Source organism: Rhinolophus sinicus, chromosome 5, assembly GCF_057876585.1.
Source record: "Rhinolophus sinicus isolate RSI-liver-muscle chromosome 5, RSI-T2T, whole genome shotgun sequence".
Lineage (NCBI taxonomy): Eukaryota > Metazoa > Chordata > Mammalia > Chiroptera > Rhinolophidae > Rhinolophus > Rhinolophus sinicus.
The window spans coordinates 41,825,601-41,841,403 of record NC_142505.1 but is presented as its reverse complement, the minus strand read 5'-3'; positions in this window follow the sequence as shown (position 1 = coordinate 41,841,403).

Sequence of the window (15,803 nt, the reverse complement as noted above, 5' to 3'; positions counted from 1 at the left end):
CCACAGCTGACATTCCCATCGCCCCCTGAGGCCTCAACACCACCAGCATCCAAGGAGACCAACAACACAGGGGGGGGCACCATCATTACCAATGAAATACCATTTTCATGGCTTATATTTAGTGTGTATTTTTTTTTTTTTTTTTACTATATTAAAATTACAAATGCAATTTTATTTTATTTTTTTTATTAATTAGTTTCAGGTGCACAAGACAAAGCAAAACTTAGACATTTATCATTTATATCTCCCACACTGTGTGAACCCCCCTCCCCCCATCCACTATCCCTCTGTACGTTCCCAAAACCTCTCACCTTCCCCTTATCCCCACCCCCCCGCCCCTCTAGCAACCCTCTGTTTTTCCCTCCATGTTTCCAAAACTGTTTCTGATTAGTTCATTCACTTATTCTTTTCTTTAGATTCCGCATATAAGTGAGATCATATGGTATTTGTCTTTCTCTTTCTGACTTATTTCACTTAACATAATGTTCTCTAGGTCCATCCATGTTGTTGCAAATGGTAAGATTTCTTTCTTCTTTATGGCTGCGTAATACTCCATTGTATAAATGTACCACAGTTTCTTAATCCAGTCATCTACTGATGGGCATTTCGGTTGTTTCCAGGTCTTGGCTATTGTATATAGTGCTGCAATAAACATAGGAGTGCATAAAGATTTTTGAATTGGAGTTTTGGATTTCTCCGGATAGATACCTAGGAGTGGGATTGCTGGATCATAAGGTAGTTCCATTTTCAGATTTTTGAGATATCTCCAAACTGTTTTCCATAGTGGCTGCACCAATCTGCATTCCCACCAACAGTGCACCAGCGTTCCCTTTTCTCCGCATCCACGCCAGCACTTGTTGTTTGTTGATTTATTGATGATAGCCATCCTGACTGGGGTGAGGTGGTATCTCATTGTGGTTTTTATTTGCATTTCTCTAATGGTTAGTGAGGTTGAACATTTCTTCATATGTCTGTTTGCCATCTGTGTGTCCTTTTTAGAAAAATGTCTCTTCATGTCCTCTGCCCATTTTTTAATTGGGTTGTTTGTTTTTTTGGAGTTGAGTTGAGTGAGTTTTTTATAAATTTGTGATATTAACCCCTTATCAGATATATCATTGGCAAATATCTTTTCCCAATCAGTAGGATCCCTTTTTGTTTTATTGATGGTTTCCTTTGCTGTGAAAAAGCTTTTTAGTTTGATGTAATCCCACATGTTTATTTTTCCTCTTACTTCCTTCACGCGAGGGGATATATCAGTAAAAATCTTACTCCGGGTAATGTCTGTGAAGTTTAGTGTGTATTGACCATATACCAGGTACTGTGCTTCAAGCTTTACATGAATGATCTCCTTTAGTCTTCCCAATAAACTTAAGATGTAAGTATTGCTGTTACTCTCATTTTACTGACGAAGAATCTGAGGTTCAAGAAATTTATGGAAATTGCCAAAGCCCCCTAAGCCTTAGCTGATTGGATCAGGATTGGACAACTGACCCAAGCTGGATGATTTAGATTCTCTCTCCCAGAGATTTGGAATTGGACTTGAGACGGGGTGGTTACTTATAATGGAGATAGGTAACCTTGGAAACTATGGGGTGGTCTTTAATGGCCATATACACACAAAGGTAGAAATTCTGTAGAGAGAAAAGAATGAGGCAGACACAGAGAAAATAACAGGGAGGAATGGGCCTTTGGAGAAAGGAAGGTAAGAAAGAGACTAACTCCCTGGATTCCTTGGTTATATTTTTTGCCTGTGTTAGTCAGGACTCTAGGAAGTCAATGATAGGAATCGGACGCCTACTGGCTTAAATGAAAGAGAATCCATTTACTCTAAGAATAACACAGGCTTTAGGTATGGCTGGGTACCATTCTCAGTGCTGTCAGTAACCTCAGTGTGGTCTCCATTCCTTGGATTTACTTCCTTCTATGTTGGTGTCAGCTTCAGGCAGGCTCTTTCCATGGGTGTAGAGAGCTGGCTGTTGAAAATCCCAGGCATAGATTCTTACACTTTCATCCCCAGCAGAGGGTGTCTCTTTCCCCAGAAGTTCCAGGGAAGGTCTCACCATCGAGCAACTGGCTGTCTTGGGTTATATGCCCAACCCTGAGGCTATTATCACTGTGTTCAAAAGATGGAATGTCTAATTGGCCACACGTGGTTCCATGGGTTAGGGTCAGTTCACTCAGATCACATGGACTGAAAGTGGGGAAAGGTGGATCCCCAAAGAAATGATGGTGCTATCTTTAGAGGAAGGAAGACAGGGCAATAAATACAATAGATGTTAATCACATGCTGCTGTATTCTTAAGATGATTTTGAGGAGGATTTTGTGATCTGTAACCTAAAGGATCCTTGACTGAGATAGCCAAGTTACTACCATATGCTTCTAGATCTCTTGCCCTACCTTCTGATACCCTTCTCCATCTAGCCATCAGCCCCAAGGGCTTGTTCCACCTGCTCTTACATATAATTGTAATCGCAGGTAAAGATTGCTGCATTCTTTCCCTTTCCACTAGCCAGCAAGATTAGGGATCCCAGATTGGAAAGCAGGAACAGAAGGAAATTATACAGCAGAATTACAGGCAAAAGTCAACCTCAGAACCCGGTAGCTGGGGACAGTGTCACTCTCACTGCTCAACACTGGACATTCCAGTTTGAATGGCCTACATCTCTAGCTCTGGGCACCTCTACCACTCCCACCCCTAGAAATTGGGTGTTGGGGCTGCTCCTCTGTTTCTTTTCATCACCAATTCCAGGTTCAAAATCCCAAGAGGGAGCATCAGTTTGGCCAAACCTAGGTCACGTGTCCAGTTCTCTAGTTGCCAGAAGGTCTGAGAATGAAAGTATATCTGGACTTTTTGGCTCCTACGTGGGGGGTCGGTGGGAGAGGAAGCACCTTTGATGTCCATCAAGAGTTAGAGAGTGAGGTATTTCCCAAACTAGGAAGGGATCCACCAAACTGCTCCTCTAAAGTAATGAAAACCCAAATTAACAGCAACAACAACTATTACCATTGTACTTACTACTACTACTAAAACAAATGTCCTGTTCAAGGGACATTAAAGGGTTTCAAGTAGGGAAGTGACATTATCAAATACACTTTAGAAAGATTCTTTTGTTGGTTAAATGTGGATTGGATTAGAAGAAGGCCAGGCTGGGGGCAGGGAAACAACTGAGAAGCCACTCAAAGTGTGTCTGTGGAAGAGCAATATCCGGCATCATCTGGGAGCCTGTTAGAAATGCAGAATCTGGGACCCCACTCTGACCTGGTCTAGTGCAGGACTCTTCAAATTTTAAGGTATGTATGAGTTACCCAGGGATCTTCTTAAAATGTAGATCCTGATTCAGTAGGTCTGGGGTGGGGTCTATGATTCTGCATTTTTAACAAGTTCTCAGGTGACGCCAGTGCTATTGGTCCCTGGGTCACACTTGGAATATCAAGGGTCTAGGTCAGACAGTCAGGCTTGACCTGGCTGGTGGCAGAGGGATGGAGAGCTTCCAGATTCCAGAGCTCTTAAGGAGGTAGAATGGACAAGATCAGGTGATTGCTCTGATGAGCAGAGAAATCAAGGACGAATTCTAGCTTTCTGGTTTGGATAGAGTTTGGGCAATTTTCTTTTCTTTTTGCTGATCTTTTTTCTTATAAAGAACCTGCCATACTTGTGCATTAAAAAGAGGAGGTGGAAAAGAAATCAATGATACTGTAAAGAACTCAGGTAAGTAAGGAGGTGTTTTAACATATGACAAACATTTTAACTTTTGAAGAATAAAATATACATTTTTCTGTAGAATAGTTTTTTCGGGTATGACCTACGCTGAAATGCTATGAACTACAGAGCTGCGAGAATCCAACTTCATTCCTAAGAAGATTTAATAAAACATGATATCTTTTCCTCCTCATTAAGAACTAATCATGTTATACCAGGTGTGACATACTGCTTTCTCTTTAAAAATACTTTCCAAGGAGTTGATTATGAAAACGTAAGGGCGATAATGTGCTTATTTCAATACCGAAGACAAATAATTTCAGTGACTCATAAATGCTAGGGTGAAACATTAGAATACTAAAGCTCCATTTGTTAAGAAAGAAATCATTTTCATTCTTCTCAGTAGACTTCCAGTTGTTTTGGACATAATTTGTTCCTGAAGTTAGGTTAGAGAATTCAGTAAAACTGAAGGAAGTTTCATCCTCAAACTTTATTGAAACAATATCCAACAATCAGTTGACAGGTTGAGGAAGAATTGATTGCCCTTCAAGAAGAAGCAATGGTTATAATAACTGATATTTATTGATCCCTTTCATGCACCACAGAATTTGTTGGATTTCTCACAACACTCTGAGGTAGTTGCTTTTAATTCCCATTATATAGAAGGGGAAAACAAGGCTTAGTGAGTTCAGTGACTTGCCAAGTTCTCCTAGATGGTAGGTGACAGAGATGACACCTTATCCAGGTCTGACTGCTTGAAGAGCTGTGACCCTTAACAATCCACCCCAAATCTAGAATGTTAAGCAAAATACTGTAAGATACAACCTCCAATGCTTACGCACGAGGAAAACAAAGTTCAGATGATTCCCAGTCCACTGTAGTTTCTGATGCACCGTGCTCCTTTCACTGAAACTGGCCCAAATCTACAAAGTTGCTGACACGGATGCTTTATAATGCATATAGGTGGTTCCCTATTGGTACGCCTTTGAGACCTCTGAAAACTTTGTTTTCCCCAGGGTATGCTTTCCCCCATTAGATGGTCTTTGCCATTAAATATTCACCTCTAACTTAGGCCATTCTTATGTCCTTGTTAAAATGCAGTTGCTCAAGCATTCCAATGTGAATATGCGCACCCTTTCCTGCAAGCAGGTTTTCATTGGAGAGAGGGAAATGAGAAGGAGACCGGGAGCACACTGAGATGATTCTTGAGGCAAGAGTAAGAGGAATAAGGAACAAGGTGAAACCTGGGGGTCTGAGGACCTGAATGACAAATATCTTCTCTAACTACATTGCTGAAAAAGTGATTTAGACTAAAAAAAAAAAAAAGATAAATCGGGGTAAAGATAGCATTAAGCAGATCTGATTTCTCTAAGATCACCTACAAATACGATGGAAATGTGGAGCATTAGCTACAAAATGCTTGGACAAATCTGACACGATGTCGTTCTGTGACCCTGAGTAAGTCCCTTAACCAAAGTTACTGTTGTGGGGCAAGAACTGAGGGTTTGGCTGCTGGGTCGATATTTTTCAAACACCCTGAAACTCTCATAGCATGAAGTCCTTCTAGCTCCTATCCATGCTGGATATGCTTTGAATAAGGTTGACACTAAACATGCTTCCAGAAACTTCTCAACTCCCAGTGGCTTCTCCGTTTCATATCCCTCTCCGATTAGTGATCATTAGTGGAGCAGCCTCAGTTATCCTTAGCATCCTTGTTCAGCGAGAGAAGTCTCTGCCACGCTCCTTTTCCCAGAGGAGTCCTTTCTCACCTCTGGGTGAAGCAGAAGGAAAAAGAAACAATTTACGTAATGGTGTGATCACACTGATGCCTCAAACTCAATTTTTCCTTCAATTACTACATTTTTCTGACAGCTAGTTTAGAAGTTGTTACCAATTTTTTTTTTTCCAGCCAGAGAGGTTTCCATTATAGATCCAATTTTATCAGAGCATAACTTTAAAGAACACATTTAAACAGAACTTCAGATTTTTAAAACAGAGATAATGAGTGCTTTTTCACCAATGACACAGATGGGGAAGAGGGTGATTCCTCCTCTGAGGAACCTAGTAAAAGATGTTAATGATTGGTTGGGAATTTCCCCAATTAATCTTACAGGTAAAATCCTTCTTAAGGCAGTGTACCTTAGACTGTGGCTCAGCTTGGCACAGACCTATCTGTGCGACAGACTTATCGACACAGCTGACCAAAGAGAAAAGCCTGACAAAACAGACTGGGCCCGGACAACTAGTAGGCATTTGTGTAGCTGGTGAAACCAAGGGTTTGACACCATTCCTCAAACCTTGAAGAGAGCTGCCTCCTGTTGTTACATGGCTACGATGGAAAAGAAGAATGAGTTGATTAAGCTGAAAACTGGAGAAAAGCAGTTCTGGGAAAAGAGCGGGTTTAAGAGTCAGAAATACCTGTGTTAAACAAAAACCTTCGAGGCTGAACCCAAAAGGCAGGATTCATTGAACCATACACTAGCTAGAAAAAGGATCAGGTCCTGGAGCATGCAATCTAAACCATCGGCAGCAGGGCTAGATAGAGCAGACAAACATGTCTACTGTCCTGGAGTTGAGGGCCTCTTTATACAATGACTTTGGAGAAGAAAGACATAAGTTGTTTTGAAAGAATTTACATTGCCTGTAGTTAGGGTGGGGGCAGGGAGAGGTGAAGTGAGAGAAGTTCTGGGATGGGCATATGATCCCTAATGCTTCTGGATTGGTTGTGGGCAACAATCAGGAAAGTTCATGTGTAAGCAAGATGCAATGTGTCCAGTGGTTGGCTATTCTGCCTGGAAGTTGATTCAAAGTTTCAACATACACTCAGGACTATGAGCAGTCTTTTGCTGGTTTCAACCCAGGGCTGTTCACTAACTTCCCTCCATTCTTCCTCCCATTCTGCAGCCTGATGCAATTTAATTTAGGGCATCTCAGAAGTTTTCTCTTGTCACCTGGGTTAGAATGCTTGCTTTGCTACTAACTAGCTAATTTACCGTAAGCAAGACCCTATAGTTTTCTGAGCTCCAGAATCCTCATGGACACGGTGGGCTCATACACAGGAGGACTGGACAAGGGGATGCAACAGAAGTGCTGAGCACAGGGCCTGGCATACAACGGTCCTTAAAACTTGAGTTGGAGAATAGCTTTTAAGATCACTTCCGGGCATCTGCCCCCAATCTCATTCCTGATTTTGACTTGGCCTCTCCCATCCAATGTTGTCATGTCGCTCTGGCGACATCTCAGCGCACTTCTTAGACTCTGCCTACCAGAGAAGTAGAGAAGAGGTCATTGATGCAGTGTAGCTTGAGGCCATCACCCAGATCCAAGATGGCTCCAATGCCCGCCGCCCCTTTTCCCCCACCCACTGCCTCAGAATCAAGTTAATATTCTTCAGCAAGAGAGGCAGTATTGTGGTAAAGCCCCCTTTCTCTGGAATTAGACAAAACTAGGTTTAAATCCCAGCTCTGCCCCATCCTTCCTGTTTGATCTTTGTGAAGCCACTCTACTTTCTCAGCATCAATATTTTCAACTGTAAAATAAGGGATGATAGTAGTGCCTATTTCATAGGGTTGTTGAAAAGATTATATGAGATAATGCATGTGAGGTTTTCAGCATGGGCCCAGTACACATCAAGAACATAATTAACTTGCTATTGTCACTGTATATTATTATATTATTAATTAATTAAATTAAGTTATTATTTGTTACTACTTGGTTCCAACTTGTTTGTCCAGCCTTATCACCCTCCGTCTTCACACATCACCATGTTTTAGCCGCTTTGAAATTCTACAACAAAAAAATGCATTGTACAGCATAATGATTATAGTTAATAATGTGGTATTATATGTCTGAAAGTTGATAAGGCAGTAGGTCTTAAATGTTCCCACCACAAAAAAGAAATGGTAATTATGTGACATGATGCCAGCATTATCTAACTATGGTGGCAATAATTTTGCAATATGTAACTGTATCAGATCAATACATCGTACATATTAAACTTAACACAACGTTGTATATCAACTATATCTCAAAACAGCTGAACAAAATCTATAAAGAAAAAAATGCTTTGAGCACTTACTATATTCCAGGTCATTGCTAAGTGTTGGTTGGATATTCACTCAAGAATAAGACTTAGTTAATAAGACACAGGAGCTCATGGTCTAGTTAAACTCTATTAGCTGTTTCTGAAACGTTCTCATTCTTTTCTGTCATCATATCTTTGTCGATGCTCTTCCTGCTGCCTAGTGAGACCTTTCTTCTTTCTCCTGTTAATGTAGTTTTGTTTATCCCATAAAGTCCAGCTCGGTTGTAAAATATTTCTTGATCCCTTGAGGCCGAATTGAATATTCTTGTTCTGTGATCCCATAGCACCTTGCGTATAATTCTATTTTAACACTTACTGTATTGGGGTTTTTACAAAAATCCAGAAGAGGCCACAGGCAAAGATCAAAGTCTGGGAATGGAGCCAGGAGTTCAGACCTGGGAGATAGATTGTTTGGAGTGGGTTAGGATCAGATAGCAGTGGGATTGACTGGCCTTGTGGGATTGCTCTGGGTATCAGCTATCATTTATAGCTTGCTTTTAAGGTCTGGCAGGAATATGATGAGTGGGTGGGATGGTCTTTTTGAAAGGTTGCTGGGTGGAACAGCCATCACATAGTGCAAAATGCACATATTGAACTCTTACCATGAGCTGAATTGAGCCACAATTATAGATTAGTATATTCGGAGCATTAATGGAATTTTCCAGAGAGCCCTGTACAAGTCAACAGAAATCTGTAATTCTTGGATATCAGAGGCTTTGTGAAGTAAGGAGAATAACTACAAAAGAGGATTTAGAGTATTTGTTTCTTATGAATTTTCTGAGATCAGAGAAGGTGACTGCCAGCAGGGAACGCAGACACAGCCTAATAGGTGTCGAGCTGGGGAAGTCAGAGGTCTAGAACTCTGTACCTATGCTGCACAGCCACTAAGCTGTCATGCCCACTCTCTTCCGAGCACATGCAAGGTGCCCTTTATACATTTAGTATATGCCAGACATTGTCCCAAGCATTTTTCATGCATCATCTCTTTGAACCGCAGAAAAACCCTATGAAATAATGACTACGATTGTTCCCATTTCACAGATGAGGAAATCAAGGGTCATGGAATGAAGTCAATTGTCAAAGTCACACAGCTGGCACAGACTAGATCTAGAGCTTGAACACCAAATCCTGTATGATTGATCACCCCATTATACTCCCCACCTTGCTTTTAACTCTCTCAGTTACCGACTTTATTATTTGTTTTTCCATGTATGCCTTTGATGTCCACAGTGTCCTTTCAGCTAGTACCCAGGGTCTTATTGATTCTTATTTAAAAATATTTTTTTGTTCTTTTTTTTGAACTTTTTTTTAAAACCAGGTAATATAGAAAAACAGTACAAAATTTGGAGATACAAAAGGGCATATGGACATTTCCCCATCACTCAGTTCTCTTATTATGCCTGAGGTTTACAAGTCATTTGTATTTTCTTTCTTTCACGTTTATTACTTATTTTGCTATAGAATTGTTGATTTTTCTTATTAATATGTAGAAGCTTTTTAATATGTCAAAGGAATTAGTCCTATGCCTGTGGTACGAATTGCCAGTATTTTTCCCAGTTTGTCTTTTGCTTTTTGAATATCAGAAGGTTTTTTTCCATGGAGAAACATTATGATGGTCAAATTTACGTATTTTTAAATTTTATGGCTAGAATATGTCATTCTTAGACAGCTACTCCTCCCTCCAAGGTTATTAAACAAAATTCCCTACATTTTCTTCTATTACTGTTTAGTTTTGATCCATCTGAAATATATATATTTTTTGCTATAATGTGTAAGGCATGGATCCCATTTAAGTTTTTCCCATGATAACTTCAGTTATTCCAACAATGTTTATTGCATAATCTTGTTCCTCACTGATTTGAAATGCCACATTTATTCTATACTAGATTTCTGGATATGCTTAGGTTTATTTCTGAGCTTTTCATTTATTGATCTGTCTTTTGCTGCACAAGTACTACACCGTTTAAATTATTGCAGCTTAATACCATGTTTTAATATCTGGTAGAGCTAGTCCCTCCCTTTCTACTCCTTTTTAGAATTCTCCTAGCTATTTCTGGTTGTTTATTTTTCCATATGAATTTCAGAGTCAATTTGTCTAGTTCCCCCCTCCGCAAATCTGTTGGTATTTTTCTATTGAAATTGTATTAAGTTTACAGATTAATATAGAGGTAAATGACATCTTTATTATGTTGAGTCTTCCTACCCAAGAAATACCTTTCTTTTTAAAAAATGATTCTTTGGTGTCCCTTAGTAATGTTAATTTTTTTTTTTCAAGTAGAATTTACATACATCTTGTTCAGTTTGCTGATGGATAATCTATCTTTTCTTTATTGCTATTATAAAGATTTCCCCCCTTTCCTCACATTTCCTAACTGGATATTGTTTTGGCAAATATTTTAAATCTCCAGTCTGGCAATATTGCCTCAGGCCGTCTTGGGAAATATCACATCTGACTTGACTTGGGTTCTAGCTCCTGCCACCAGCTTTCAGGCAAGACCCAGACCCCTTGAGACAGAGATGGCATCGGAGGGTTCTGACAGAGGGAATTCCCTGTGCATACAAATAAGCTCCTCTAGGATGGCTGCCAAGGACACTAAAACAGGATGATGATGTTATGTATGTTATAAACAACTACAAAGCTGTATGAATCCAATGCTGTTTCATCCACTGTGACGTGTCCAGCCACACCAGGGCAGAAGATGGCAAAGTTTATGTTGCTTTAATCTGAAACTCTTTGGATAGATTTGTCTTTGGGTAGACTTATCTTGGTGTCCTGACCAATTGGTCACCTAGAGGAAATTGAGGCAGCATTCAATTTTATATTTTCTAAAGATGTGACACTATTTTCTCCTCAAATCACAAAAGGCAATAGAGCGTCGAGTGTCCTCCCAGAAAAATGGAATATTGGACTGGGACTGGAATTTATCAATGTTCATTAGCATTCTCAAACATCGCTAATATTTAATGAGCTCCTGCTATCTATGTGCCATCCTGTTCTGGGAGTCGAGGACACAGAAATGAATAATGTCACAATTCGTGCCCTAGAGAAGCCCACGGTCCAGTGGGGAAGTTAAGCAGTTGTGTTCAACATGCCCCAGGAATGCAGAGGAGGGGGCTGTGAAATTTATTGGAGACTAGAGGTATTACCTGTTGATCTGGGCCTTGAACGATAAGGAGTAATTAGCTAATTTGGCAAGGGTGGCAGATGGTACGAGTACTCTGAAACTCTCTACTTGAGAGCTAGCACTGGTGAAGAGATGGGCCTGGCCCTTGCACAGGGCAAGCTGCTGGGGAGTTAACGCTCCCAGGAGCGGTACTCAGCTAATCTTAAATGGGATTTGGCAGGAAAATGCCCTAGTGTTCTCACTCAATGCGTGGGACAGCTCCAAGATGTGTTCTACAACATCTAGCCACTAGTGTTGCTCAGTGGGATTGGGCCCCAGCTGTCCAAAGTGGTACCCTGCTCGCTACTGCATCTTTTCTTCGCTTCCTTGCCGCCCCAGTCTCACTTGTCCATATCCCCACTGGTGCTTCCTGGGATCACCTCTTCAGCAAACTATTTGCACGCAAATCTTAGTATGGAGGTCTGCTTCTTGGAAACTGTCCCCAACACAGCAAAGCATGGGCAGAGTGCATTCTGGGAAGAGGGGACAGCATTAGCAAAGGCACAGAGGTATGACAGAGCATGCCTTGTTTGGGGATCAGAAAGAAGTTGAGTATGGCTGCAGAGCAGGTCAAGGAAGACTAGGAGATAGCTAGAAAGGGAGAATGGAGAATCATGAATGCCTGGCTACCTTCTGTGGAGGAAGGATGGTGGGTTTAGAACGGAAATTTTAAAAAAGTCCCCCAGATGATTCAGTGATAGGCAGGGGCACTGTCTGGGGAGCAGAGAGAAAGAAGACGCTGTTCTACTCCTCTCTGGTGCTTTTTCCTAAGGCTTAGGGCTCTAAGTTTCAGATCTGCAGATTCCTGGTGCTCAGTCCTCCCTCACCCCAGTGAGCCTCCTGCCTTCATGCTGAATTGGTAGCTGTCTTCATCACCTGCCAAGCCTGTTGCCAAGGGTTCTGCTGCGGCAGTCGCTGGAGGTGGGCGGAGCTCAGCCAACAGCCGTCAATGCAGTTACCAGGCCTGGGACAGCTGTCTATGCCCAGTGGCTACACAGACCGAATTTCCCTTTCTGCAGCTGCACCTTACCGCTCACCACTTGCCTGTCTGCACTCTCAATTCGGGGCTCATCTGAGGCTTCCTATTCAGGCGGTCATTAATATTCACACCCTGTATTGGCTCCTGTCAATGGGGGAATTGCAAGGCACTTGCAGAGGAGGCTGGAGAAAGACCAGGTGCTTTTACTATCTGCCTGGCTACAGAGATGTGGTATTATTTTGGAGGAGGTTTGCATAAGCAGTTCTGCACCTTGTTTTCTTTTCCTTCTGTCTTTCCTTTTATTCTTTCCTTTTTGTTTCTTCCTGTCTTCCTTCCTCCTGCCAGGCCCTGGACTTGGTATTTAGGATTCAGCAATGACTCAGTCACAATCTCTGCCGTCAGATCACAGTCTAATGAGGAAAACAGAATATGACCTAATAATTACAGTACTGTGTGCATGAGTTATTTATGCATTTTAAATAGTTGGTGAATGAATAAAGGAAAAAAATGAATGACTATTAGGGCGCAGAGGAGAGAGGCATAGTCAGGGAGGTCTTCATAGAGGTGGTGGTACCTGAGCTGCATTTGGAAGGACTGGTTATAATCACTCCACCGGCTAATTGCCAGGTACCTCGCTAGGCTCTTTTAGCTTGAATCCTCATGACAGCACTGAGGTAGATATCCCTACTTTACAGAGGAAGAAATTTGGGAGATTTGATACAATTGTCTGACATCATAAAGCTGTAAATGGTACTCTCCGGAACCCACAACAGCTCAAGCCTGTAGTTGTTCCACTGCACCGTGCTGCAAAGCACGGGGGAGTGTATCCCAAATAGAGGGAACAGCTTGGGCAAAGGCTTGGAGGCACACTAGCGATGGCACAGGGGCCGATTTTCTGGAGCCCTTGGCCGCCGTACTCTCTGAGGCCCAGCACTTTCCAAAGCGTTCATTATGGCCTGTAGGACAAGTAAGTAGCAAGTGAGTGTTCAACTCTTCCTCCTACAGGGGAGAGTTCGAGTTTGAATCTCAGCTCTGCTGTGACAGACTGTGTGACCTTGGGGAAGTCTCTTCCCGTCTTTGAGCTTCTGTTTCCTCATTTGTTTAAATGAATGTATGATTCCTACCTTGTGAAGTTGTAAGAATTCAAGGCAATATGTGAAGCTATCATTACTATTGATCTGTTCAAGGTGACTTTAGGCTCCCCAGGACTGGCTTATGATGGAGTGGTTGAGTGAATCATCAGGCAAGGGGACTTGTAGATAATGGATAGGGGAAGCCTTCTATCTTCCAAGAAATGAGGGTGCTGGCACACAGCCTACCGCTAGCCTGTTTCAAATGGACCAGATGCTATTTTGGAGATGAGAAAAGACATTCTCTTGACACTGGCAGTGTAGGGAGAAGATAAAACCAAGAAATAGGAATACTGACTCACTCCTGATCAGAAATACGGACCGGCAAGCCAGCCAGGTGTCTTCAGCCCTTCGAGGGCCTCTAGCTCCGTCAGAGCTCAGCCGATGTGCAGGGTGAAGTGAGCTGGGGGGTGGGGGAGTGCTGATCAGTGTTTGAGCTGAATCACACACTGTAAAACAACAGTCAAGTGTTTGACCTTGGACTCTGACTCTGTTTTTCTCCAATCCCTGGAGTTGGCTGTTTTCAAGAGAAGAAGAAATGGGGCCAGCTGCTCAGAGCTGGCCCTGGCACTAAGGAACCTTTCCCTCAGGACAGTTGTACAGGAACTCGTACAACGTGGTGTGTGTGTGGGAGTACTTCTCAATGTACAGATATTTACATTAAGGAGCAATGTCATTAATGCCTTATGCCATTTCGCCAATAAAGAACAGGATGTCGTTTTCTTTTCTTTTTTGCCCAAATCCTCGGATTCCCAGCAGAGATGTGATAACCATACATTCAAAATAAAATCTTCACATAGAATCTCATAGGTCCTGAGCCTATGAATCTCATCCTGACCTTGTCATTTCACATATGAGGAAATGAGACTTAAAACAAAACTGACTTCAGAACTGACTTAAGAATATAGTTCTTAATCTATTACGTGGGGAACCAGGGATTCAAATATTTGTCTCCATATCAGAACATAATTTTAATTACATTTCTTTCTTTAAAATGATTTCTATCATGAATATGTACCTTTCCTGTGCCAGACACTGTACTGGGCACTACTTATACATGATCTCATTTAATTTTCTTGAACAACCCGACAAAGAAATATGAACCTTACTTTATAGATAAGGGAACTGAGTCTCATTAAAGAAATTGCATGAGATTGCCTTGTTAATAAGTGGCTGAGGCATAGGATAAACCCACCTGGGTCTGACACTAAAGGTCTAATCAGTCTACAGTCTGGGAGTGGCCAAGCAGGACTGGGGAGGCGGGGGCTGTCCACTGTCTCTGTAAACACAACAGTTCATCCTCTGGTATCTTGTAAATATCTCTTCCTACCACCCAGAAGGTGCCTCCTTGAAGAGGAACTGTACCAGAGGTGGAGGGAGGGGCTTGCCTTCTGTACCGACTTGGTATAGAAAGCTCAGCCTTGGCCCTGAGTTGGATTGAATGCTAAGTGGAAACAGTGCTCTTCCATTTATCCGTGAAGCAGTGTGTAGATGCTGCTCATATGTGCATGACACCAGTGTTCCCTTATCACCATGGCAACAGCCAATACACCAGCATCCCGAATAGGCCAGAGCTGCTTTGTGGGGAACTGTGGTCCAAGTTGGGTGGGAGTAGGAGTGGGGTGTATGGAGGGAGGGGTGTCTCATCAACTATCTTCTTCTTGCTTGAGTCTAGCTTGTTCCTGGGGCAGGCGTGTTTATATAGTGTGCCAAGCCTCCTGTGTCTGCAGGATTTGGGGCAAAGGGAGATGGCAGGGACTATGAGGAGAGTCCAGGAGGGCATATTATTTCTTCTGCGGTTTGCAATAAATGTGTTTATTAGGCAAGTGCTGGTGTGTGATTAGGCAACCTTCCTAAGGGGGCTCTCTGTATATCCTAATGGAGAATCTCATGAGCTTTGCAGGCAACTGGAGTCTTCCAGCTCTGCAGCTTTTTAGTTCTGAGATCTCATATTGGTTGGTGTAATCTCTCTGAAGTGTAATTGCTTCATTGGTAAAGGGAATATGTAACGCCTCCCTTATGGGAGATTAAATGAGATAACACATGGGCAATTTCTGACATGTAGTCAGCATCTAATCAATTGCAGTTATTATTATGTCCCCAATATTGTCAGATAAATGGAGACTAGGCAAGGGACCACCTCTGACTCCCTTACATCAGGGACAGACTTAGAATTAAAATGTGTGCCCCCTGTGTCCTGGGAGTTCCTGCTTCCTTCTCTTTTCCTAAGATCATCTCTCAGTGCTCAGTGTTTGCTCCCAAGACTTGGCTTCTGTGTTCCCTGGTTCAGCCTGGTGATATCAGGCGCCTGTTTCCCCCTTGGGGCTCCGCTCAGAGAATCTCCCAACACTAGACCCTGGGGATCACCCAGCTCAACTCTCTCTCCCTCATTTTCCAAGCGAGGAAATGGAAGCCTGGAGAGAGAAGTTAAGTGCCTTGTTCAAGATCACCCAGAAAGCTAGAAGCCATTAGTTGAAGTGCATAGCACATTTATTTTAGCAGGTATGACGAAGCCTGGGAGTAGCTGCAGAGAAGGTTGACCTCATGCCTTCCATGAATTTTCCTGGGTGTGTAACTTGGGATAAGGACGTATAGGGGGAGTCCTTTTGGGTATTTCAGTTGTAATACTGGTGAATTCTGTGATTTCCCTGGTGTCAGAAATATTAATAGCTAACATTTGCACAGTGCTTTACAACTTATAAAATATACTCAAATACTTGATCTTAATTAGTCCTCAAAATAGTC